The sequence below is a fragment of the Pseudophryne corroboree genome, chromosome 4, assembly GCF_028390025.1.
Source record: "Pseudophryne corroboree isolate aPseCor3 chromosome 4, aPseCor3.hap2, whole genome shotgun sequence".
In the NCBI taxonomy this organism is placed as follows: domain Eukaryota; kingdom Metazoa; phylum Chordata; class Amphibia; order Anura; family Myobatrachidae; genus Pseudophryne; species Pseudophryne corroboree.
Window position 1 is genome coordinate 344,975,497 of NC_086447.1, and position 26,884 is coordinate 345,002,380.

At 46.8% G+C, this 26,884-nt stretch overlaps 1 pseudogene; it reads left to right on the forward strand.

Annotated features, from left to right (window-relative positions):
• The first annotated feature begins 9,715 nt into the window (after positions 1–9,715).
• Positions 9,716–9,833, forward strand: LOC134912561 (5S ribosomal RNA; annotated as a pseudogene).
• Positions 9,834–26,884: the final 17,051 nt, after the last annotated feature.

Below are 26,884 nucleotides of genomic sequence, written 5' to 3' on the forward strand. Positions count from 1 at the left end.
AAACATCAAAAGAAAATACCTTGCCTGTCCGGCACTAACTAAACACAAGACGCTCCTAACTGTCTCTAAACAAAAAACACAGAGTTTTCCAGTCAACACTGTATGGCTCACATGTATAAGGAAGCGTATTTCTCTCACAGAGATCCTGCAGTCTTCCCAGGCAGTCTGCACACACTATTCAGGCTAGCAGCCCTATAACCCACTTACACAGCTGAAACCCTGATTAGCCCTCTGTGAGGCCAAAGACCCGAACTGGGCCCAACGTCTGGAACTTGCCCTATCTTTCTTTCAGGGCCCTTATCCAGCTTTTCCAATAAACTGAAAAAGGTTCTGACAAAACAAAACATTTTCCTAATACAGGTAAGACAAGAACCTGGGACAAACATACCTGCCCTCAAACACTATTCCAGTGTTCTTGTCACAATATATATATTATATATATATATATATATATATATATATATTGTTACACAGAATATATAATTTGGTATTTTTACTATGTGTTTCAGTCACTTCATATCGCTTAAATCCTCTGTTTTGTGTCCTGTGTTTACTGTCACATAACATAGAGGTTTTTTTTGCAGATATTGTGTTTGTCTTGCTATATTGTACCGTTACGCCCATCGGCTACATTCCCTATAATATGTGCCACACAGGGCGGGAAATCCACGGATGCTTCTGCATCCTGCAGTACTGGCACCACAGATTTACCTGAGGGGGAGGTTTTAACTGCTGGTGCAGGCGCTGAGTGCCATACACCCAGTCTGTCTGCAGTACCTGTGGCCAATCAGGACCCACCTTGGGCAGCGTTCTCAAGTATGCTGAGTACACTTGTGACACATCTTGCGCCCCCTGTTGGACCTCCTGTGCCATTGCAGCCACATATTGTCATATTGTCCCTGTAGTTAATCCGCCCTGGGCAGATACTTTACCCAATTACAACAATTAAATCAATCCTTGGTTAGACAAAAATCTACCCCACGCCCCTCTTGAGCCAAAGGGTCATCTAAAAGGGCCATTTCTTCCTCACAATCCATTAATATTTTGGATCATTCTTCAGATGAGGATGGGGAATATACTGATCCATCAGACACTGATACAGTTGCTTCTGATGAGGAATCTACAACCCAGGTTGATGTTGCTGCCCTAGTGTAGGCTATTAAGCTAATTCTTGAAATAGATGATGACATTGAGCCTACTACTGTGTCTAAGAAACCTGATAAGTTCAAATGTCAGAAGTTTGCTAAGGTAGTCTTACCACATTCTGACCACTTAATTGACATACGTCAGGAATCCTGGTCATCACCAGGAAATAAATTTTCCCTGTCTAAAAAGATGCTAGCTCGTTATCCTATCCCTGCGGAGTTGAGTAACAAGTGGGAAACTCCACCGCCGGTGGACTCTCATGTCGCCCGTCTTGTGGTGTCTACGCTGCCTGTAACCACTGTCACCTCACTGAAGGAACCAACGGATAAGCATGTGGAGGGATGCCTGAAGTCTATTTACTCCCTTACTGGAGCTGTACATAGACCCACTATGGCAGCCTCCTGGGCTGCGAAAGGTATTGAAGCATGGGTTCAGGGAATTGAGAATGAGCTGCCTCTGGACTTTTCTGACACTGCCAGACAATAAATGTCTTATACTACCACAGCCTCCCACAATATTCAGGAGGCGGCTTCTGATGCAGGTGTAATGGCGGCCAAGGCGTCTACTACGTCCATTCTGGCTTGTTGAATTATGTGGTTGAGGCCCTGGAAGGAGGACCTGGACTCCAAAAAGACTTTGGAGGTGCTCCCATTTAAGGGGAGGATCTGAACAAGATTATAACTGACTTGGCTACTGCCAAGACTACATGTTTACCAAATACTTATCCTTCAGTTCCGAAGGCTAAGAGTACCACCTTTCATTCCTTTCGACCTCCAGGAAAAGCAAAGGATCAGGCGTATCCGCGACAGGCTCATGCTTCCAAAACCACTAAACCTAAATATAAACAATTCTGGGCCGCCCGTCAGCCTGCTTCCAAACAAAACAAGCCTGCTGCATGACGGGGTGGGCCTCCCCCTGGGGACCCCAGGGTGGGAGGCCGACTTCTGCAATTCGCTGTTACGCACACCAGTGCTAACAGGAGTATACCGGTGTATGAACAGAGAGGGAAGCGAAGCAAACAAACTCACAGACAGTATAACATAACATACACAGGAGGTGATGGAATAACTAATAAACACAAAGTGAACGGAGAAGCCCAAAGGCTCAGGAATTGGGTGTCTCCCTAGTGTCAGGAATGCTCAGATGGAATAGAGCTGACAATGAAGCGATGTGTAGTGATTTAACATGTGGAGCACCTGAAATGATGTTGCTAAGAGCAACAGAAAAAACCCCAAAGGGTTACCAACGGGTGTGGGAATAAACTCCTTGGTCAGAGATAGAAATATAGACACAAGGAGAGTATCCACAATCCTAACCCCCACTTGCAGGGCACAGGTTCAGCTTACTGCCACTAAACTGACACCTGGACGCCCTGCACAGTGAGGGAGGATTAAGCAAGCAGGTCTGAGAGTACAGCCGCAAACCTGCTGGGTTCACAGAATAGCAAAAGAACCCCAGCAGGTCAAACAACTGACTCCAGTCTTACTGCTAGGTCCAGATTGGCAGAATGAAGTACCGAATCCCAAGGCCTATTCGCAGTAAGCAACAAGTAAATACAAAGTCACACAGTACTAGCTAACTCTCTGGAACTGACTAACAAACAAAGATTCAGCAGCATTTGCCTAGCCTGAGAGGATGGTTTATATAGCAGGTGCTGTCCACGCCCCACTCAGACCTCACAGACTGTGAGCACAAAACCAGCGCCGGATTCCCTGCCGTGCACAGAGCCTGTAACCACTACACAGTAAAAACCCGGACCGGAGTATCAGCTGCGCTCAGGTTACTTCGCTAACACTTGCCTCCCGGTTGCCATGGCGACGTGGCAGCACAGAGCAGGAGATCCTAACAGTACCCCCCCTCTGACGAGGGGTCAAAGAACCCCTACCACCGGGTTTATCGGGGAACTGTGAGAAGAAAGAGCGTATCAGTCTGGGGGCATGAAGATCACAACTGCGCACCCACGACCGCTCCTCCGGGCCATACCCCTTCCAGTGCACCAAAAATGACAGCCGACCTCGAACCATCTTGGAGTCAAGAACCCTTTCAACCACAAACTCCCTCTGACCCTGTATCAGAAGAGGAGAAGGTCTTCCACTGGAAGAAGGATTACTAACCGCCAGTTTTAAAAGGGAACAATGAAATGTTTTATTGATACCCAATGAACGGGGCAGATCTAACTGAAATGCCACCGGATTGATAACCCTGGTGATCTTATAAGGGCCGATGAACCGGGGGCCAAGCTTATGAGATGGCTGTCTCAACTTCAAATTCTTGGTGGCCATCCAGACGAAGTCTCCTAATTTGAAGCTGCAGGGTCTTCTCCGCTTATCAAAAACCCTTTTGGTCACTAATGACACAGACACAAGGGCTTTCTTCACTTTCCTCCAAATACCCCTAAGGACCGAAACAACAGAGGAACCACCAGACGTGGAATCCAGGGGGTCAAAAGAATTAGCCTTAGGATGATGCCCATACACACAAAGGAAGGGAGAGATCCCTGTAGCAGAGTGAGCCGCGTTGTTATAGGCAAACTCCGCCATGGACAGATGAGCAACCCAGTCAGTATGACACTTGGAGACATAACACCTGAGGAACTGCTCCAAGGACTGGTTCACCCTCTCAGTCTGCCCATTAGACTGTGGATGGTAGCCTGACGACAAGCTCACAGAAATCTGGAGATCAGAACAAAATGCCCTCCAGAATTTGGCCACAAACTGGGATCCACGGTCAGAGACCACATCAAGTGGCAACCCGTGGAGGCGCACAACATGCTGCATAAATAACTCAGACAGGCGTCTGGCCGATGGCAACCCAACCAGTGGAACGAAATGCGCCATCTTCGAAAACCTGTCAACGACAACCCAAATGGCTGTCATCCCCAAGGATTTGGGCAAGTCCACCACAAAATCCATGGAAATGTGGGTCCATGGCTTAGACGGAATAGAGAGTGGATGTAATGGGCCGACAGGAACCCCTCTAGGAGTTTTATTTCGGGCACAAACATGCCCGAACCCACTGATCCACATCCCTAGCCACCGAGGGCCACCACACCGCCCTAGACAGCAACTCCCGAGTTCTGGCAATACCCGGATGCCCTGCTGACCTCTTGGCATGGAATTCCAGGAACACTCGCTGTCTTAACCTAGGAGGCACAAACAAGAGACCTACCGGAAGGTCTGGAGGAGCCTGCTCCTGTGCTCTAAGGACTAATGACAAGAGGTCCTGGGTAATGCCCACTTTAATACATGATGGGGACACAATGGGCAATGGCTCCTCGGTGGTCTCTTGAACTGGAGCAAAACTCCGCGAGAGCGCATCAGCCTTGATGTTTTTTGACCCAGGGCGATATGTTATCAAAAAATTAAAGCGAGCAAAAAACAAAGTCCATTGTGCCTGCCTGGCATTGAGCCGCTTCGCTGACTCTAAATATGCCAGATTCTTATGGTCGGTGAGAATTGAGACCACAAACTTAGCCCCCTCAAGCCAGTGTCTCCACTCCCTGAGTGCATCCTTTATAGCCAACAATTCCCGGTTACCCACATCATAATTCATCTCGGCAGACGAAAATTTACGGGAAAAGTAAGCACAGGGATGAAGGCGATTATCAGACACCCCCATCTGAGAGAGCACTGCCCCAATACCTATCTCAGAGGCATCCACTTCTACCACAAAAGGACGCTCTGGATCTGGGTGTCGCAGCACCTTGGCCGAGACAAATGCCCTTTTGAGACGGGCAAAGGCCGCTTTGGCCTCACAAGACCAGTGAGCAACATCCGCCCCTTTCTTAGTGAGTGCCACCAAGGGGGCCACTATAGACGAAAATCCAGCGATAAACCGTCTATAAAAATTCGCAAAGCCCAGAAAACGCTGAAACGCCTTCAAACTAGTGGGCTGCACCCAATCCAGGACTGCCTGTACCTTAGAACCCTCCATTTGGAAACCTTCTGAGGAGATAATATACCCTAGAAATGCGATTTGCTGGACTTCAAACTCGCACTTCTCCAGCTTCGCCCCAAGCTGGTGGTCTCTGAGTTTCTGGAGGACTAAGCGTACATGCTTCCGATGTTCCTCCAGGGAATGAGAGAAGATTAGGATGTCATCTAGATAAACAACTAAGAATATATCCAAATATTCCCTGAGCACATCGTTCATGAATTCCTGGAAGACTGCCGGGGCATTAGAGAGCCCAAAAGGCATCACCAAATATTCATAATGCCCTGAGTGGGTATTAAAGGCAGTCTTCCATTCATCCCCCTCTCTTATTCGGATTAGATTGTAAGCACCGCGTAGGTCAATCTTAGAAAAAATGGTGGCAGTACGAAGCTGGTCAAACAAAACCGAAATGAGAGGCAGTGGGTACGAGTTTTAAATCGTGATACGGTTCAATTCCCTGAAGTCGATGCAGGGTCGCAACGAACCGTCTTTTTTACCCACGAAAAAGAACCCCGACCCAACTGGGGACTGTGAGGGTCTGATAAATCGCTTAGCCAAGTTCTCCTGAATGTACTCTGCCATAGCCTGAGTCTCAGGACGTGACAGGGAGTACAACCTGCTCTTGGGAAGCTTAGCATCCGGCAACAAATCAATGGCACAGTCATAGGGGCGATGGGGAGGTAGTACCTCCGCAACTTTTTTGGAGAACACATCCGCAAAATCTGCATAACATCCTGGCAATCCTGGCAAACTTAGCTGCGAGAGCCTGACTGGAAGGCTCAAGCAACTCCTGAAACAATCACTACCCCAACTAAGAATCTCCCCAGAGACCCAGTCAAATTGAAGGTTATGGGCCCTTAACCAGGGTAACCCCAAAACCAATGGGGCAAAAGAACAGACGGTCACATAAAAAGACAATTTTTCAGAGTGTGTGGCTCCAATAAACAAAGGAATTTGGCTGGTGCAGGAGGTAATTTTACCCTGGGACAATGGTTCCCCGTTTAACCCACAGATCTCAATCTCTGATGCCAAAGGTACTGAGGGAACAGAGTGTTCCAGGGCGAATTGACGGTCCATGAAAACCCCATCGGCCCCACTGTCAACAAAGGCCTCAGTCTTGACAGTTTGACCGAGGATCTCCAAAGTCACCGGAATGAGAAAAGTCTTTTTAGAAAATTCTGACTTCTGGCCTGACAGGATATTTCCCATCACCCTCAGGCCCTGAAGTTTTCCAGTTTTTCTGGGCATGATACTACAACATGACCTTTATTCCCACAGTACAAACACAAACCCTGCTGTCTCCTCCGCGTCTTCTCACGCGAGGAGAGGCGGGTAGCCCCAATCTGCATAGGCTCCTCGGAATATTCCTCAGAGTCTGAGGTTCCCTTGGGAAAAAAGGAAACTGCGGTCTCCCTTTCAAGCCTACGCTCTCTCAGCCGTCTATCCACCCGGATGGATAACTGCATGAGCTGATCTAAGCTATCAGGCGAGGGATATTGTACCAGTTGGTCCTTTATCTGGTCAGAAAGGCCCCTTCGATACTGGTTTCTCAGGGCAGGGTCATTCCACTGGGTATCATGAGCCAACCTCCGAAACTCAGTACTATAAACCTCAGCTGGCCGTCACCCTTGCTTAAGAACCGTAATCTGAGCCTCGGCTGAAGCCATCTTGTCAGGGTCATCATACAAAATGCCCAGTGCCGTAAAAAAAGCATCAACACTTTTAAGCGACGGACAGTCAGGCTGTAACCCATATGCCCAGACCTGTGGGTCTCCTTGTAGCAAGGAAATCACCATGCCCACCCGCTGAATCTCCGACCCAGAAGACTGGGGCCTAAGCCTGAAATATAGCTTACAGCTCTCCTTGAAACAAAAGAACTGCGAGCGATCTCCAGAAAAACGATCTGGGAGATTTACTTTCGGCTCCTTAACCCCTGAACTTGTCGCTGCTGCTGCGGGAGCTCCGCTAGCGGCCTGCGGGGTGTTCATTTTAATGGACATCTCATTAAATTGTCGAGTCAGGACCTGCACCTGATCGACCACCTGTTGCAAAGTATTTTGAGGGGTATGCTCCATATTCCCACAAAATTTCAACAGGAGTAAGGCTGCTGAATATGTTACGCACACCAGTGCTAACAGGAGTATACCGGTGTATGAACAGAGAGGGAAGCGAAGCAAACGAACTCACAGACAGTATAACATAACATACACAGGAGGTGATGGAATAACTAATAAACACAAAGTGAATGGAGTAGCCCAAAGGCTCAGGAATTGGGTGTCTCCCTAGTGTCAGGGATGCACAGATGGAATAGAGCGGACAATGAAGCGATGTGTAGTGATTTAACATGTGGAGCACCTGAAATGATGTTGCTAAGAGCAACAGAAAAAACCCCAAAGGGTTACCAACGGGTGTGGGAATAAACTCCTTGGTCAGAGATAGAAATATAGACACAAGGAGAGTATCCACAATCCTAACCCCCACTTGCAGGGCACAGGTTCAGCTTACTGCCACTAAACTGAAACCTGGACGCCCTGCACAGTGAGGGAGGATTAAGCAAGCAGGTCTGAGAGTACAGCCGCAAACCTGTTGGGTTCACAGAATAGCAAAAGAACCCCAGCAGGTCAAACAACTGACTCCAGTCTTACTGCTAGGTCCGGATTGGCAGAATGAAGTACCGAATCCCAAGGCCTATTCACAGTAAGCAACAAGTAAATACAAAGTCACACAGTACTAGCTAACTCTCTGGAACTGACTAACAAACAAAGATTCAGCAGCATTTGCCTAGCCTGAGAGGATGGTTTATATAGCAGGTGCTGTCCACGCCCCACTCAGACCTCACAGACTGTGAGCACAAAACCAGCGCCGGATTCCCTGCCGTGCACAGAGCCTGTAACCACTACACAGTAAAAACCCGGACCGGAGTATCAGCTGCGCTCAGGTTACTTCGCTAACACTTGCCTCCCGGTTGCCATGGCGACGTGGCAGCACAGAGCAGGAGATCCTAACATTCGCCAAGGCCTGGTTAGAGACCGCTTCGGACGCCTGGGTGCGGGAAGTTGTCTCTCACGGGTATGCAATCTCTTTCAAGAGACGTCCCCTCCCCAGTTTTGCACAACGGTTATCCCTGTGGATCCATTAAAAGCGCAAACTCTACACTTGGTTGTACAATCCCTCGTGGGGAAAAGGAGTGGTAGTGCCGGTGCCTCTGTCTCAGAGAGGCAGGGGATACTATTCGACCCTGTTTCTAGTTCTGAAGCCAAATGGATCCTTCCGGCCTATACTCAACCTCAATCATTGAACAAGTTTGTGAGAGTATCCAAATTCCGTATGGAAACCCTGCGCTCCTTAGTGCTGGCCATGGAACCCAGAGACTACATGGTGTCCCTAAACATGCAGGATGCTTACCTGCACATACCTATTGCCATGTCGCATCAGCAATATCTACGGTTTGCTATTGGCAACCTACATTATCAATTCCAGGCACTGCCTTTTGGATTGGCCATGGCCCCTCGGATCTTCACCAAGGTCATGGCCATGATGACGGCTCTTCTCCGCCGTTGGGAAATCAGGTTCCTGCCATATCTGGACGACTTGCTGATCCTGGCGAACTCCCAAGAGATTCTTCTCAGTCACCTGGAACTGATGGTCCAATTCCTACAAGCCCATGGGTGGCTAATCAACTGGAAAAAGTCCTCGCTGGTCCCTGCTCAGAGCATGGTGCACCTGAGGGCACTACAGGACACACACAAACAACGATTGTTTTTGTCTCCAGAGAAAGTCCTGAAACTTCAGGACAGGATCAGATATTTCCTCTCTCGCCCAAGAGTGTCGATACACTCAGCGATGCAAGTACTAGGCCTCATGGTGTCGGCTTTCGACATGGTAGAGTACACTCAATTTAATTCCCACCCTTTGCAGAGGTTAATCCTTTCCAAGTGGGATGGCCTGCCTCATCGGATCAAGTCTCAAATGATCTCCTTGACTCTGGAGGTTCGTCTGTCACTGAGCTGGTGGCTACCGCACCAACAGTTCAGCAGGGGCCATCCCTTCTGGATCTCCAACTGGGTCCTCTTGACAACGGATGCCAGTCTGCGGGGTTCGGGCACGGTGTTGGAGCAACACTCTCTCCAGGGTCGGTGGACCAGGGAGGAATATCTCCTCCCGATAAACATTCTGGAATTGCGGGCAGTGTTCAATGCGTTGACACTGGCCCTGCCTCTAGTACGAACAGGCCTGTTCAAGTACAATCAGACAATGCCACCACGGTGGCATACATAAATCATCAAGGCGGTACTCGAAGCCGCATGGAAATGCTGGAAGTATCAAAGATCCTATGTTGGGCGGAACGCCATCTGCCAGCAATATCAGCTGTGTTCATTCCCGGAGTCCTCAACTGGGAAGCGGATTTCCTCAGTCATCAGGACATACACTGAAAAATAGTAGATAAACTACATTGAAAAACAGGAGAAAAGACAAAAAACCCTTGTTTGGGAGCACTCTTGATTATTAAATATATGTTATGTAAATGGAAATCTCCAAATTAAAACTTAACCTTTAATTAATTTCGAACTATCAAAGTTCTGATTTATGTTGAGTACAGAAAGCAGAAGTGGCCACCTCTCCTCCTTTAACAACGGCCCACGGCCATACTATCCTGAATACGCCCAATCTTGTCCGATCTCGGAAGCTAAGCAGGTATGGCCTGGTCAGTACTAGGAATGGGAACCTCCTGAGAATACCAGGTGCAGTGGGCCATTTTCCAAGGAGACTACTATTCAACTCACTCCTGTTTCCTTCCATTTTCATCTACAGCTAGACACCATCCACATCCCTTTGATTAACTACAATTCTTTGTCCCTCACTATGACTGGTGAAGCTTATCCGAGGCATATATTTTCACCTACATAACGATCTTGCACCATATTTGCTAAAAAGGTCAACAAGATCCTTTTAATATTAGCATTATTTGATTGTAAATTTTCATATCTTTTACTCAAGAATTAATTAAAGGTTAAGTTTTAATTTGGAGATTTCCATTTACATAACATATATTTAATAATCAAGAGTGCTCCCAAACAAGGGTTTTTTGTCTTTTCTCCTGTTTTTCAATGTAGTTTATCTACAAATTTCCTGGGAGCACCATTAATCAATAAGCAGTTCAGAATCTTTTTGTAAACTGCCCATATATTGGTCATTATATCATGTCATTCAAACATTTACACACATTCATGTGACTGGTGCGGATCCACACTCATTATAGTTGTATCAGGACATACACGCCATAGAGTGGAGTCTTCATCCGGAAGTTTTTCAACTCCTAGTGGATAAGTGGGGCCTACCAGATGTAGACCTGATGGCGTCTCGACACAATCACAAGGTTCCGGTCTTCGGATCAAGGACAATGGATCCTCAAGCAACGTTCGTGGATGCACTGGCAATTCCATGGACCTTTCAGCTGCCATACGTGTTCCCTCCAGTGTCACTCCTGCCCAGGGTACTGCGGAAGTTCAAGCAGTAAAGAGGAATACTACTTCTAGTTGCTCCAGCGTGGCCCAGATGGCCTTGGTTCTAAGATCAGCATCATCTTCTACTTCCTCAACGCCCAGAACTCCTTGTTCAGGGCCCTTGTGTCTATCCGGACCTGGCCAGACTGGCTTTGATGGCATGGCTCTTGAAGCTTCACTCCTAAGGGCCAAGGGATTCTCTGAGGAAGTTATTCAAACTATATTGAAAGCCTGTAAACCGGTTTCTGCACGGGTTTATCATAGGGTCTGGAATTCTTACTTCACCTGGTGTACTGGTAAGAATTATGATGCATATACTTTCAAAACTTCCAGACTTTTGGCTTCTCTGCAACAGGGCCTGGACTTATGCCTTTGTCTGGCCTCCCTCAAGTTTGTTGGTGTGGTTTCAGAGGAAAATTTCGTCTTTCCCTGACGTTCATACTTTCACTCAGGGTGTTTTATGGATTCAGCCTCCCTATGTCCCTCCGGTGGCTCCATTGGATCTGTCTGTTGTTTTGAATTGCCCTACAAGAGTCTCCATTTGAACCTCTTGAGTCTGTAGGCCTTAAAGGTCGTGTTTCTGCTGGCTATTGCCTCTGCTAGGAGGGTGTCGAACTTAGGCGCTTTGTCCTGTCGTCCCCCCTTTCTGATTTTTCACCAAGACCGGGCTGTTCTCAGAACCCGCCCTGGTTATCTACCTAAGGTGGTATCATCTTTTCATCTTAACCAGGAAATTTTGGTTCCGGCCTTTATCTCTTCTGGGTTGTCCTCCAAAGTGCGGTCTTTGGATGTGGTACGGGCTCTCTGTATTTATGGAGAGAGGACTGTCTTCCTCAGGAGGTCAGATACCCTTTTTGTACTTTTTGGTTTTCACAAACATGGCTCGCCTGCGAATAAGCAGACCTTGGCCAGATGGATTAAAATGGTGATTGCACAAGCCTATGCGCAGGCTGGTCTCCCAGCTCCTGCTGCTATCAAAGCCCATTCTACTTGGTCTGTTGGACCTTCTTGGGTGCCTCACCGTGGCGCGTCCACTGAATAATTGTGCAAGGCAGCTACGTGGTCCTCAGTGAACACGTTCATCAAGTTCTATTCCTTTGATACTTCCGCCTCCCAGGATGCTTCCTTTGGATGCAGGGTTCTTGTACCCGCTACAGTGCGTCCCCTCCCATGAGGGACTGCTTTAGGACATCCCCGATGTTATTCCCTGTGGAATACCAGTGTACCCCACTGCAGAAAAGGAGATTTATAGTAGATTTAACATGGTTAAATCTGTTTCTGCGAGGTACACTTGATTACACAGGGCGCCCTCCCTGACACACTTAGCTTCTTTGGGTTTGTATGGCATTAGCCGCTAGTCCCTTTTCCTGTTGTGAGAATGTGGTTCTATGTGACTAACATCTACCGTCTCTTTTGCCTGCTACTGCATTGGACTGGTTAACGAAACTGAGCTTCAGTGCCTGGAGGCGGGGCTACAGAGGAGGCGATACAATGCATCCTGGGACCAGTCAAAGCTTTAGCCTGTTGGTGCCTCGGATCAAGATCCAACTCTACACCCTGATGTTATTCCCTGTGGAATCCAGTGTACCTCGCAGAAAGAGATTTAACCATGGTAAGTCTACCATAAATCTTTTTTCTCCAGTCCAAGTGACTATAATGTCATCAATGTGGTTTTTTAGTTGTGTGCCCCTAGTTACACTGGAGTAGATGGTATTGGATTTCCAATGGGCCATAAAAAGGTTAGCGAAACTTGGTGCGAATCGGGTACCCATCGCAGTGCCTTTGCTTTGGAGGAAGCAATCATCATTAAAGAAAAATACATTTCTTCTTCTTTAATGGCGATTACTTCCTCCAAAGCAAAGGCATTTGACATGGAAAAAGTCACTGCCACTGCATCATATCAATTTGTGTGCAGATTCAGAGACTTGGTTGCACACAGATATACACGTGTCACATATAGATTTTAATCAGCACATTCTCCTGGTGTGTTCTAGCTGCATGCATTGCATCTAAGATGCATTTTCATTGGAAAAGGCGCAATAAAGACACCCAATGCTAGCAGAGTGTCATGGGACCTGATGTGTCAACATGGGCTGTATGGTGTGATTACAGCAAAGATGTATGAAGACACGGGTGTGGATCATAGGGTCAACCACACTTAGGTCAACGGTATCTAAGTTGACCACTATTGGTTGACAGTAAATAGGTCGACATGGTTTCCAGGTCGACATGTACAAGGTCAACAGGACAAAAGGTCGACATGAGTTAAAAAAATGTTTGTGTCGTTTTCTCCGTAGAGTGACCGGGATCCCCAATTAGTGCACTGCGTTGCCTCGCATAGCTTGCTTTGCTCGCCATGCTTCGGGCAAGGTGCCTCAATGCGCTCAGCACAGGTTACCGTTCCCAATTGTAGTCCACGTGGATCGTAAAGCATGAAAAAGTTAAAAAAATAAAAATGTGAAATACTCATGTCAACCTTCTGTCATGTTGACCTACAACTTGTCGACCTAGAGACCATGTCGAGCTAGAAACCATGTTGACATACTGTCGACCAATAGTGGTCGACCTAGACATTGTTGACCTAAGTGTGGTCGCCCTAGAGACCGGATACCGAAGACACACATGTAGGTTCGGGCATGACAGTATGGATGCTGATACTTGCCGCAGGCCACTGATTACTAAGTACAAATACTTTAGAAATAAGAAACTGGTCCTTCACTCTTATAGGAAACATGGTACTTCTCACATTGATAGTAAGATCCTGATATTTCAGGATTTCTCAGCATCTATTTTGCAAAGAAGGTGAGAAGTGTGTCAATTTCTTTGTGACAATCAATTACAATTTTCTTGCCTATTCTCACCTAAATTTCAAGTCACAATAGATGGTTGCTTCCATATGTTTGATGATCCCCAGAAGGCCAAGGATTTTGTTTAAAGTTTGCATATCCCAGATGCTCATTCTTTTGGGTTACACCCTTGACTCTTTTTATTTCTTTTACAACTGTAGTGGGATTTATGTAAAATCTTTTTATGTTCAAGGGTAGACTAAGGATATACATTTGGTCTGTGTTCTTTCTCTTTTTCTTCTCTTTTTTTTTAACTAGAGAATGTTTTATTTGTTTCTTTGAGTATGTCAGTTCTGGACTAGTTTGTGTTCCCAGACTCATGTCTGGGGTTGGAGTTTGAGGAGGAGCTATGTGCAAGAAAATTCGAGGTTTAATGAAGTTCCTGCACATGGATGGGAGATACTGTGGGAATACTTAAAGATACTGGATAAACAGGTTTCTGTGAATACCGGTAGACTGAGGGTCTTGAAACAACAGAGCTGGCCAAGGCTGGTGAGGCTTGAAGTAGCAACTGGTTAGAACTTAGCTTAACTCTTTAGACTAACAGTGACCAGTGGAATACAAGTCTTGGATATATGCAAGATTTGGTACTAACAGAGTCTGTGGTAATGGGCATAGAACTGTAGAAAGCAAAACTGGTATTAAAGGAACATAACACTGAGCTGAAACCCATTAGACTTGATCTGGACACCGGGCTGGAATTGGTGAAACGTGCACTAAACATTGGTCTGGGACCAGTGGTGTGTGAAATGGACACTGGAATAGAACCGCTAGTACTGGACACTGGGTTGAGACCAGTGGTACTAGGGCTGAACACCACGCTGAGACTGGTCGGACTGGACGTTGGGCTAGGATCAGTGGTACTGGACACTGGGGGCCTAATTCAGACCTGATCACTAGACTGCGTTTTTTCACAGCCTGTGATCATTTCCGAACTGCGCATGCATATGCACCACAATGCGCAGGCGCGTCGGACGACTGCACCAGACATCGGTGCTTAGCGACGGGATAGTGTGAAAAAAATGATCACACGGGTGATCGCAAGGAAATTGACAGGAAGAGGGCGTTTGTGGGTTGCAACTGACCTTTTTCTGGGAGTGTTTGGAAAAATACAGGCATGTCCACGCGTTAGCAGGGAGGGTTCCTGACGTCAATTCCGGTCCCGGACAGGCTGATGTGATCATAGCGGCTGAGTAAGTCCTGGGCTGCGCAAAGACTGCACAAAATCAGTTTGTGCAGCTCTGCTACACATGCGTTCGCACACTTGCAAAGCAAAAATACACTCCCCCTGTAGGCGGCAACTATCCGATCGCATTAGTGCAAAAATCGCTGCCTAGGAATGAGGTCTGAATGAGTACCTGGGTTGGCACCGGTAGTGCTGGACACTGGGCTGGAACCAATGGTACTGGAACTGGACACCAGGCTGGTATTGGTGGTGCTGAATACTGGAATAACTGGTACTTGATACAAAACTGGAACGAGATACTGCAGTAGAAGACTCAGGTAGACCACACTGGGGAGCACATATAATCTGTCAGCCAGGACTTCAGGAAGTCCCTTATAGGGACTGCTAGCTGTGGATTGGCTGAAGCTGTCAGGAGACCAGGAATTGTTCCCGCATAAGTGGTGCAGCAGTCTGCTGATCCAGGCAAACATGGCTACACCTATATCCCGGAGCTGGCGTGAACATCAGCATGGCAGATGCAGGAGCTGGTGGGGAGACAGAGAGTGAGCAGCTGCAGTGGTGGGCAGTGAACAGCGGAGCTCTGGCACTCTGCAAAGACATCACAACATCACCTGGAATGGTAAGTAATGGAGCCTGTGGCTGGGATCTCAGTGGCACGCTGTGACAGTAGCCTCCCTTTATGAGTGTCCACATGACACTTACTAGCTTTGTGAGGGTACGTGGAATTAAAAGCGTTTATCCAGGCTCTTTGTTCTGGCCCATATTACTTCCAATCAATAAGATACTGGAGATGACCATAACGACAGTGTAAATCCAGGATTTTCTTGATATCAATTTCCACACCTCACTGCATCTGGCGATTAGATGCCTTTACAAAGGCTGATTGGAACCGATTCCAAATCAATGGTCTCAGAAGGCATTGACGTTTCTATAATGGGTAAATGTGTGCGGTGCACGCGGGCCCCTGGTTTGCACCCATATTTTAATACTTACCTTTACGGAGTCTAGCGTCGAGCGCTGCATTCAGTTGTGTTACCAGTTATATCCAGTATCAGTTTCGTCTTAAAAACACAGCCGCAGTATTCTTCAGTCTCATCTTAAAGAAACAGCCGCAGAATTCTTTAGTCTCGTCTTAAAGACACAGTCACAGTATTCTTCAGTCTTGTCTTAAAGACACAGCCGGAGTAATCTTCAGTCTCGTCCTAAAGACACAGTCACAGTATTCTTCAGTCTCCTAAAGACACAGTCACAGTATTCTTCAGTCTCGTCTTAAAGACACAGTTACAGTATTCTTCAGTCTTGTCTTAAAGTCACAGCCACAGTCTTCAGTTCTTCAGCCTCATCTTAAAGTCACAGCCAGTAACTGTTCTTCATACAGAGTGCTACAGCATTGTTTTACAATTATTAGCTCCATTCTTCAGTTCAGTCTTTGGGGTAACCTTAGCCTCTGTGAATTATCATTACTCCATTAAATGTTACTTTTTGTACCTACTTCATTGTCCATAGTCTTCCTTGAGCTCTTCATCTCACTGATTCCCACAGACCAGCCAATATACACACAGTCCTCCAGTTACCCGCACGGACTTACATACACGCCGGGATCACAAAACTACAGTCATGGCACGGAAAATGGTGGGCACCATATTGCTGGAGACCTGCACATATGCAGTAGACTGTGGCACAATGCCGGAGACTACTTCACTTTGCAGAGGAGGGGGCCCACCCAGAGGTGCACACAGACCCCCTCCTCTGTTGAAACGCCTTGTCAGAAGGGATATGTGAAAAAGAGTTTGAAACACGAAGGAAGGAAGGTCATTTAAGCTCATAGGCAACAGGATTAATAACTCGTTCCACCCTATGAAGTGTGGTGCAAACTTCATAGAAGAAACAGGAAGTCTCAGGTTATGAGTTGGCAACCACACTCGGTCATCTGCCCGTCATCTGTTGTCTACGGATATTTTATATTGTGTGGAAGACTTTACCAAAGAGGAGTGGCCTTCTTTCCAATCTTGGCAAAATGTGGAAGCGAAAAGTAAGCTGCAGGAGCATCATATGCAGGTAAAAGTTGAAATTCAGAGACTTGGGGATGGAGTCTATAAACATGAAAGGTGTAGAATTTTTGGAGGTATGGCAATGGTTATTGTGAGTGAATTCTGCCCAGGGCAAGAGCTCAGCCCAATCATCTTGTGAGGAGGAGACATAAAGGTGTAAGAAATTCTCTAGATCTTGGTTTACTCTCTCAGTCTGACCATTAATCTGCGGATTATTAATTGAGGAGAATTTCAGTTTAACTCGCAGAGCTGAACTAAGTGACCTCCAGAATTTTGCAACAAATTGTACTCCTTGGTCTGAAATGATTTCTGTTTGGTAGACCATGGAGTCTGAAGACTTCTTGAAAGAACAAAGAACAACTGAGCTAAATAGGAGCTGAAGGAAGGCCAGTAAGAGGTACAAAATGAGCCATTTCCCAAAAATTATCCAAGATAACCCAGATGGTGTTTTACCCTTTAGGCGATGGAAGGTTAGTAATGAAATCCATCGAGAGGTGGGTCTAAATTAGAGATGTGCGGTGGGCACTTTTTTGTGTTTTGGTTTTGGTTCTGATTCCATGCTCGTGTTTTGGATCTGAATTGGTTTTGCCAAAACCACCCTTCGTATTTTGGTTTTGGTTTTTGGATCTGGATGATATTGGAAAAAAAACATAAAAACAGCTAAAATCACATCATTTGGGGGTAATTTTGATCCTACTGTATTATTAACCTCATAAACATTCATTTCCACTCATTTCCAGTCTATTCTGAACACCTCACAATATTGTTTTTAGGCCAAAAGGTTGCACCGAGATGGCTGGATGACTAAGCTAAGCGACACAAGTGTGCGGCATAAACACCTGGCACATCTAGGAGTGGCACTGCAGTGGCAGACAGGATGGCACTTAAAAAACTAGGCCCCAAACAGGACATCAAGAAAAAAAGGTGCAATGAGGTAGCTGTATGACTAAGCTAAGCGACACAAATGAGCTGTACAAACACCTTGGCTATCTAGGAGTGGCACTGCAGTTGCAGACAGGATGGCACTTAAAAAACTAGGCCCCAAACAGCACATGCTGCAAAGATGAAAAAGAGGTTGGTCTGTGACCCCCCCCCCCCTTTCTAGCACCGGATATATAATTATCTCCAGGAATGATCGAGCAACTGCTATTGTTTGTCTGCTTGTGTGAGAAAGGCATTGAATGGGAGCAGTATTTGGAAGGCATGCTGTTCCTTGTAGTGCTAATGGGAGATCCTGGGGGTGGATCCCGGGTAAGTTAGCTCTCTTTCTAGATGTATTTTAGTAATAGCCTTTATCATGAGGCTCTACTGTAGACAAATCACATGGCCCTATGTGGGCACTGCTATTATGTAGTGTTAGGATTGCTGATATCAGAGAAGCCATGAAGTGGCTCAGCAACTAAACATGCTTTTTCAAACGTGTGACCAATTCTCAGAATTTCTATTACCAGATAGGTTCAGGTATGGTTACAGGTAATTTTTAGTGTGTTGGGTGGGATACCAGGGGGGAAAAAGCACCCCCCCTCTCTGTCTGCTGTTTGTCTGTGACCCCTCCCACTTTCTAGCACCTGATATATAATTATCTCCAGGAATGATTGAGCAACTGCCATTGTTTGTCTGCTTGTGTGAGAAAGGCATTGAATGGGAGCAGTATATGGAAGGCATGCTGTTCCTTGTAGTGCTAATGGGAGATCCTGGGGGTGGCTCCCGGGTATGTTAGCTCTCTGACTGGATGTGTTTTAGTAATAGCCTTTATCATGAGGCCCTACTGTAGACAAGTCACATGGCCCTATGTGGGCACTGCTATTATGTAGTGTTAGGACTGCTGATATCAGAGAAGCCGTGAAGTGGCTCAGCAGCTAAACATGCATTTGCAAACATGTGTGACCAATTCTCTGAATTTCTATTACCAGATAGGTTCAGGTATGGTTACAGGTAATTTTTAATGTGCTGGGGGGAAGCCAGGGGGGAAAAAGCACCCCCCCCCCCTCTCTGTCTTCTGTTTGTCTGTGACCCCTCCCCCTTATTAGCACCTGATATATAATCTCCAGGAATGATTGAGCAACTGCCATTGTTTGTCTGCTTGTGTGAGAAAGGCATTAAATGGGAGCAGTATTTGGAAGGCATGCTGTTCCTTGTAGTGCTAATTGGAGATCCTGGGGGTGGCTCCCGGGTAAGTTAGCTGTCTGTCTGGATGTGTTTTAGTAATAGCCTTTTAGCAGTTAATAAGATTGTTTTTGTATTGTGTCCTATTAAAAAAATGCTTGCTTTTATTGTATGGCAGTCATAAAAGTGCTCTAAGTATTGTATGTTGGTCACAAGAATGATTTCTCTATTGTATGTCAGTATAAAATATTACAACACAGAAAAATTGTTTGTTTATTTGTAAAAGATCAACAAAATGCTCTATGGAGAAAGTGTATTTCATTAGTCTTCAGGCGCATAAAATGAGGCTATAGTATTTGTAGATTTAAGGGGCATGAAAACAAGTTGTATTTTGGCCCTTCAATCTAAATTGATGCCCCTGGGGTACTTGCACAGATACAGGACACTACAGGTCTGTTTATGAGTCAGTGAGGTATATTTCTATACATTGTTTTAGGCACAGTTTTTCTGAACACTGTGCAAACAATGGGCCTAATTCAGACCTGATCACTGCATAGCCTCCAACATTTAACACATAAAATTGGTACAAACTAGGGAAAGGGGAGTGGCCACGGTTAAAGGGGGTATGGCCACCCCCCCTTTCCTATACTTTCAATGGAAGTTTGGAGAGTCAAAAAGCGGTACAGACCATAAAAAAAAGGTGCTCTACAAGGCAAAAAGGTACAGTTGAAGGGTATGTCACTGCTGTGCGTTTTCGCACAGCAGCGGTTAGGTCTGAACTGTGCATGAGCTGGCGCTGCAGTGCGCCGAAACATGCCAGACAGCTGACGGCTGTCTCAGCCCTGCGATCGCCTCTGCCTGGTTGACAGGCAGAGGCGTTCGCTGGGCAGGAGGGGGCGCCGTTTTACGGTTCATGGGTTCAGGCAATGCAGACGTACCCGGACCATGCAGGGGGCATGGTCGCAGCGGCTGTGCGTGACGTCACACACAGCCGCTGCGACCCTCAAAGCGATGGGTAGCTCCCTGCCAGTGCGCAGGAGCTGGGCTGGTGGGGAGCTACTCTTCAAGTACAAAAGCATCGCCACCGTGCGATGCTTTTGTACTTGTGCAACGGGGTAGGGCATGACATGCGGGGTGGACTAGCCCTGTGCTGGGCGTCCCCCCGCATGTCAGGAAAGCTGATCGTAGATGTGCTAAATTTAGCACATCTACGATCTGGTCTGAATTAGGCTATATTCTTATTCTACTCTTTTGTATGGCCGTTTAACCACTGATGCTAAAACACATACCTTTACTAACATTTTGTAATGCTAGTTAAATCATGGCTGTGGGGAACCTACAGTATTTCTTCCGTTGACTCAATGCCCGCTCTTTGCCTGAAGTCGGGACTTTGCAGCAGAATCGATGTTGGGCAATTGATTGGAATTCAGTGTAAGCAACCTCTAATGCTCTCACCCCAACCACAAATTTAAGCACTGGTCTATGCAAATGTGATCCCGCTGGTCTTGCGGTGTCACTGGTGTGTTGCTTATGTTGGTGGATAACCAGGGGGAAGATGAAAAAAATGTGTCTGACAAATGGCTGGTCCTGACTTTTTTAAAATTTTGTTCATTTTTGTAGTATCTTCAGGGGGCGATTCAGATACATGCGAGTGCCACCAAAATAGCTTCTGGTGGCTTTGTGGCAAAAGTAATCAGGGACTTGTTTGGCACGCAGCCTACTGAGGCTGATATCTGCTCACAGCCTACCATAATGCGCACAGTACGAGATGCCAGTGGCAGCTCACTTGTAATTAAATCGCACCCTAAATGTTAAATGTTGCAATTTATGTGACCTTTATTAGCAGAAAAGAGCAGATGCAAAGGGAGAAAATCAAGTTATCAGCTATAAATATTCCAAAACTAGTTTGTGTTTGTCGCTGTCACCCAATGTTCACTAGACCCATATTTTGTTTTTAAATTAATCTGCTTGTTTTTCAAACTGCAATTTACTTTAGCTTTTTCTATCAGGGCCAAGCTAGACTTCTTTTAGCTACATATTTCATAATGTCTTTTTATTATGTAGTTTAGTAACGTAAAACATAGTATTGATGTAATACTGCATAAGCCATGTTATCAAGAGAAATGCATTGAAATTGCTAATATGTTTTAAGCCTGCAGTTCGGTTTCTGCCCCTGGCAAAAGATTTCTCTGTAGACTGGAATAAGACATACGGTTCTTAGAAATTCTTACTGTATTAAAGGTCTGATTAACCTCCTCATCGCTAGGTAGCCTGCTCAAGTGTTCGGGGTTCAAGTTTTAAAGAAGAAGAAAAAAAGAAAAATAGGCAAGTGATCTTACATTTTTATAGTACTTTAACAAGTGCTGGTCATAGACAGCAATAGAAAAGTGTTACCCAGTAGCCAAAATATAACCATTGTGGATTAACAAGAAAATATTGTACTATGATAATCAAACAATAATCGTGTAGGACAGAAGTAATATGCAACAATTTACTAGTTGAAAAGCATAGGTAAAAATTCCTTACATATATAAAAACTGCACTGACATTATATAAATGACTCAATTATGCATGGCACCTTGTACTTTTCTGTACCAGGTAAGACTGTACACTGAAGTGTCGGTCCTTTTGAGTAATACAGTGCTACTTCATAGATAAGAACAAATACCCCCCCCCCCCCCAAACCTCTTCTCTTTCCTTCCCTTTCCGTTGATGAAAATTTATTGTGCATCCTACTTTACAGTTGGAGTATTGTGATGAACAGAATGTAGTTAATATCCCGGCTGTTGGGACCCCAGCGTTCAGGATCCTGACACGCCAGAATCTCGACAGTCGAGAATGACGACAGCCTCGTCAGGGCTATTCTCATTCGTGTGTGTCCACAACACCCATAGAATGGGAAAAGAACCTGTGGCGAGCGCAGCTATCCACCGTGCATCCGCTAGTGTGTCCTTATTAGAGATGTGCACCTGACCATTGTTGCTGGTTTTAGCTTTGGCTCTAATTCCTTGTCAGGTTTTGGATACGTTTGTGGATTTCTGCCATTTTTGTGTTTTGCTTACAGCGGCGGACCACACCACTTATTATGTCAACAATAAAAAATAAAATAAAAAAAAGACTGATCAATTGTGGTAGGCATCTGTCTTGTCCAATAGGGAAAAAAACTGATGTGAATTAACTTTTCTCTGTGAGGCCTAACAGCAAAAAAATAAAAAAACAATAAGATAAGAATAAAAAAAAGATTGATTGATTGATTGTGGTAGACATTGACAACTATATGGTCCACTAGGGAAGACACTGATGTCAATTAACTTTTCTCTAACGTCCTAGTGGATGCTGGGAACTCCGTAAGGACCATGGGGAATAGCGGGCTCCGAAGGAGGCTGGGCACTCTAGAAAGATTTATGACTACCTGGTGTGCACTGGCTCCTCCCACTATGACCCTCCTCCAAGCCTCAGTTAGATTTCGTGCCCGGCCGAGGTTGGATGCACACTAGGGGCTCTCCTGAGCCCTTAGAAAGAAAGTATAGTTTAGGTTTTTTATTTTCAGTGAGACCTGCTGGCAACAGGCTCACTGCAGCGAGGGACTAAGGGGAGAAGAAGCGAACTCGCCTGCTTGCAGCCGGATTGGGCTTCTTAGGCTACTGGACACCATTAGCTCCAGAGGGATCGACCGCAGGCCCAGTCCTTGGTGTTCGGTCCCGGAGCCGCGCCGCCGTCCCCCTTACAGAGCCAGAAGCAAGAAGAGGTCCGGAAAAACGGCGGCAGAAGACATCAGTCTTCACCAAGGTAGTGCACAGCACTGCAGCTGTGCGCCATTGCTCCTCATGCACACTTCACACTCCGGTCACTGAGGGTGCAGGGCGCTTGGGGGGGGGCGCCCTGAGCAGCAATAAAAACACCTTGGCTGGCAAAAATACCACAATATATAGCCCCAGAGGCTATATATGTGGTAAATACCCCTGCCAGAATCCAGAAAAAAGCGGGAGAATAGGCCGCGGAAAAGGGGCGGAGCTATCTCCCTCAGACACACTGGCGCCATTTCTCCTTCACAGATCCGCTGGAAGGAAGCTCCCTGGCTCTCCCCTGCAGTCTACACTACAGAACAGGGTAAAAACAGAGAGGGGGGGCACTAAATTTAGGCGCAATATATATATAATATAAAAAGCAGCTATAGGGGACATAACTCAGTTAGTCCCTGCATTATATAGCGCTCTGGTGTGGCATACTCTCACTCTGTCCCCCCAAAGGGCTTTTGTGGGTCCTGTCCTCATTCGAAGCATTCCTTGTGTGTGTGCGGTGTGTCGGTACGGCTGTGTCGACATGTTTGATGAGGATAATGATGTGGAGGCGGAGCAGATGCCTTTAGAAGGGATGTCACCCCCTGCGGGGCAGACACCTGAGTGGATGGGCTTATGGAAAGTAATGAGTGCACGTATAGACTCCTTATATAAGAAAATCGACGACATGCCAAATGTGGGACAGCCGACTTCTCAGCTCGTGCCTGCCCAGGCGTCGCATGAGTCGTCAGGGGCTCTAAAACGCCCGCTACCTCAAGCAGACCCAGATGTCGACACTGATACTGACACCAGTGTCGACGACGATGAGTCTAACCTGATGCCCACTAAGGCCATTCACTGCATGATTGAGGCAATGAAAGAGGTGTTACACATTTCTGATATAACTGCAGGTACCACTAAAAATGGTATTATGTTTGGAGAGAAAAAACTACCCGTAGTTTTTCCCCCATCAGATGAATTAAATGAAGTGTGTGAAGAAGCGTGGGCCTTCCCTGATAAAAAATTGGTAATTCCTAAGAAGGTACTAATGGCGTTCCCTTTCCCGCCAGAGGATAGGTCACGTTGGGAAACACCCCCTAGAGTGGATAAAGCGCTCACACGTTTGTCTAAAAAGGTGGCACTACCGTCCCCGGATACGGCCGCCCTCAAGGAACCTGCTGATAGAAAGCAGGAGGCGATCCTGAAGTCTGTATATACACACACAGGCATTATACTTAGGCCAGCTATTGCGTCAGCTTGGATGTGCAGTGCTGCCGCTGCGTGGTCAGATAAACTGTCAGAAAATATTGACACATTAGACAGAGACACGATCCTGTTAACCATAGACCATATAAAAGACTCAGTCTTATATATGAGAGATGCACAAAGGGAAATCTGCCGACTGGCATCTAAAGTAAGTGCATTGTCCATTTCTGCTAGGAGAGGCTTATGGACTCGCCAGTGGACAGGAGATGCAGATTCAAAAAAGCACATGGAAGTGTTACCATATAAGGGTGAGGAATTATTTGGGGATGGTCTCTCGGACCTAGTTTCCACAGCAACGTCTGGGAAGTCAGCATTTTTACCCCATGTCCCCTCACAGCCTAAGAAGGCGCCGTTTTATCAGGTTCAGTCCTTTCGGACCCAGAAAAACAGGCGTGGAAAAGGCGGGTCCTTTCTGTCCAGAGGCAGAGGTAGGGGAAAAAGGCTGCAACAAACAGCAGGTTCCCAGGAGCAAAAGTCCTCCCCCGCTTCTTCTTCCAAGTCCGCCGCATGACGGTGGGGCTCCACAGGCGGAGCCAGGTACGGTGGGGGGTCGCTTCAAAAATTTCAGCGATCAGTGGGTTCGCTCACAGGGGTACAAGCTGGAATTCGAGGCGTCCCCACCCCACCGGTTCCTAAAATCTGCCTTGCCGATTGCTCCCTCAGACAGTGAGGCGGTGCTAGCGGCAATTCACAAGCTGTATTCCCAGCAGGTGATAATCAAGGTACCCCTACTTCAACAAGGCCGGGGTTATTATTCCACACTATTTGTGGTACCGAAACCGGACGGTTCGGTGAGACCCATTCTAAATTTGAAATCCTTGAACACGTACATAAAGAAATTCAAGTTCAAGATGGAATCGCTCAGGGCGGTTATTGCAAGCCTGGACGAGGGGGATTACATGGTATCCCTGGACATCAAGGATGCTTACTTGCATGTCCCCATTTACCATCCTCACCAGGAGTACCTCAGATTTGTGGTACAGGATTGCCATTACCAATTCCAGACGCTGCCGTTTGGACTGTCCACGGCACCGAGGGTATTTACCAAGGTTATGGCGGAAATGATGATACTCCTTCGAAGAAAGGGAGTTTTAATTATCCCGTACTTGGACGATCTCCTAATAAAAGCGAGGTCCAAGGAACAGTTGTTGGTGGGAGTAGCACTATCTCAGGAGGTGCTGCACCAGCACGGCTGGATTCTGAATATCCCAAAGTCACAGCTGGTTCCGACGACACGGCTACTGTTCCTGGGTATGATTCTGGATACAGTCCAGAAGAAAGTGTTTCTCCCGGAGGAGAAAGCCAGGGAGTTGTCATCTCTAGTCAGAGACCTCCTGAAACCAAAACAGGTATCAGTGCATCGCTGCACACGGGTCCTGGGAAAGATGGTAGCTTCTTACGAAGCAATTCCCTTCGGCAGGTTCCATGCCAGAATCTTTCAGTGGGACCTGTTGGACCAGTGGTCCGGATCGCATCTTCAGATGCATCGCTTAATAACCCTGTCTCCAAGAACCAGGGTGTCTCTACTGTGGTGGCTGCAGAGTGCCCATCTCCTAGAGGGCCGCAGGTTCGGAATACAGGACTGGGTCCTGGTGACCACGGATGCCAGCCTTCGAGGCTGGGGGGCAGTCATACAGGGAAGAAACTTTCAAGGACTATGGTCGAGTCAGGAGACTTCCCTTCACATAAATATTCTGGAACTAAGGGCCATCTACAATGCCCTAAGTCGAGCAAAAGCCCTGCTCCTACACCAGCCGGTGCTGATCCAGTCAGACAACATCACGGCAGTCGCCCATGTAAATCGACAGGGCGGCACAAGAAGCAGGATGGCGATGGCAGAAGCCACAAAAATTCTCTGATGGGCGGAGAATCATGTACTAGCACTATCAGCAGTGTTCATTCCGGGAGTGGACAACTGGGAAGCAGACTTCCTCAGCAGACACGACCTCCACCCGGGGAAGTGGGGACTTCACCCAGAAGTCTTCCAGATGCTGGTAAACCGTTGGGAAAAACCACAGGTGGACATGATGGCGTCCCGTCTCAACAAAAAGTTAAAAAGATATTGCGCCAGGTCAGGGGACCCTCAGGCGATAGCTGTGGACGCTCTAGTGACACCGTGGGTGTACCAGTCGGTTTATGTGTTCCCTCCTCTGCCTCTCATTCCAAAGGTATTGAGAATAATAAGAAAGCGAGGAGTAAACACAATTCTCGTGGTTCCGGATTGGCCAAGACGAGCGTGGTACCCGGAACTTCAAGAGATGCTCTCAGAGGACCCGTGGCCTCTACCGCTCAGACAGGACCTGATACAGCAGGGGCCCTGTCTGTTCCAAGACTTACCGCGGCTGCGTTTGACGGCATGGCGGTTGAACACCGGATCCTAAAGGAAAAGGGTATTCCGGAAGAAGTCATTCCTATGCTTATTAAGGCCAGGAAAGATATTACGGCAACGCATTATCACCGCATATGGCGAAATATGTTGCATGGTGCGAGGCCAATAAGGCCCCAACAGAGGAATTTCAACTAGGTCGATTTCTGCATTTCCTGCAAGCAGGAGTGGATATGGGCCTTAAACTAGGCTCCATTAAAGTACAGATCTCGGCTCTGTCGATTTTCTTTCAAAAAGAACTAGCTTCAGTACCTGAAGTTCAGACTTTTGTAAAAGGAGTGCTGCATATTCAGCCCCCGTTTGTGCCTCCGGTGGCACCTTGGGATCTCAACGTGATGTTGAGTTTCTTAAAATCACATTGGTTTGAGCCACTAAAAACCGTGGATCTGAAATATCTCACGTGGAAAGTGGTCATGTTATTAGCCTTGGCTTCAGCCAGGCGAGTGTCAGAATTGGCGGCTTTATCATGTAAAGCCCTTATCTGATTTTCCATATGGATAGGGCAGAGTTGAGGACTCGTCCCCAATTTCTCCCTAAGGTGGTGTCAGCGTTTCACCTGAACCAGCCTATTGTGGTGCCGGCGGCTACTAGTGAATTGGAGGACTCCAAGTTGCTAGACGTTGTCAGGGCCCTGAAAATATATGTTTCCAGGACGGCTGGAGTCAGAAAATCTGACTCGCT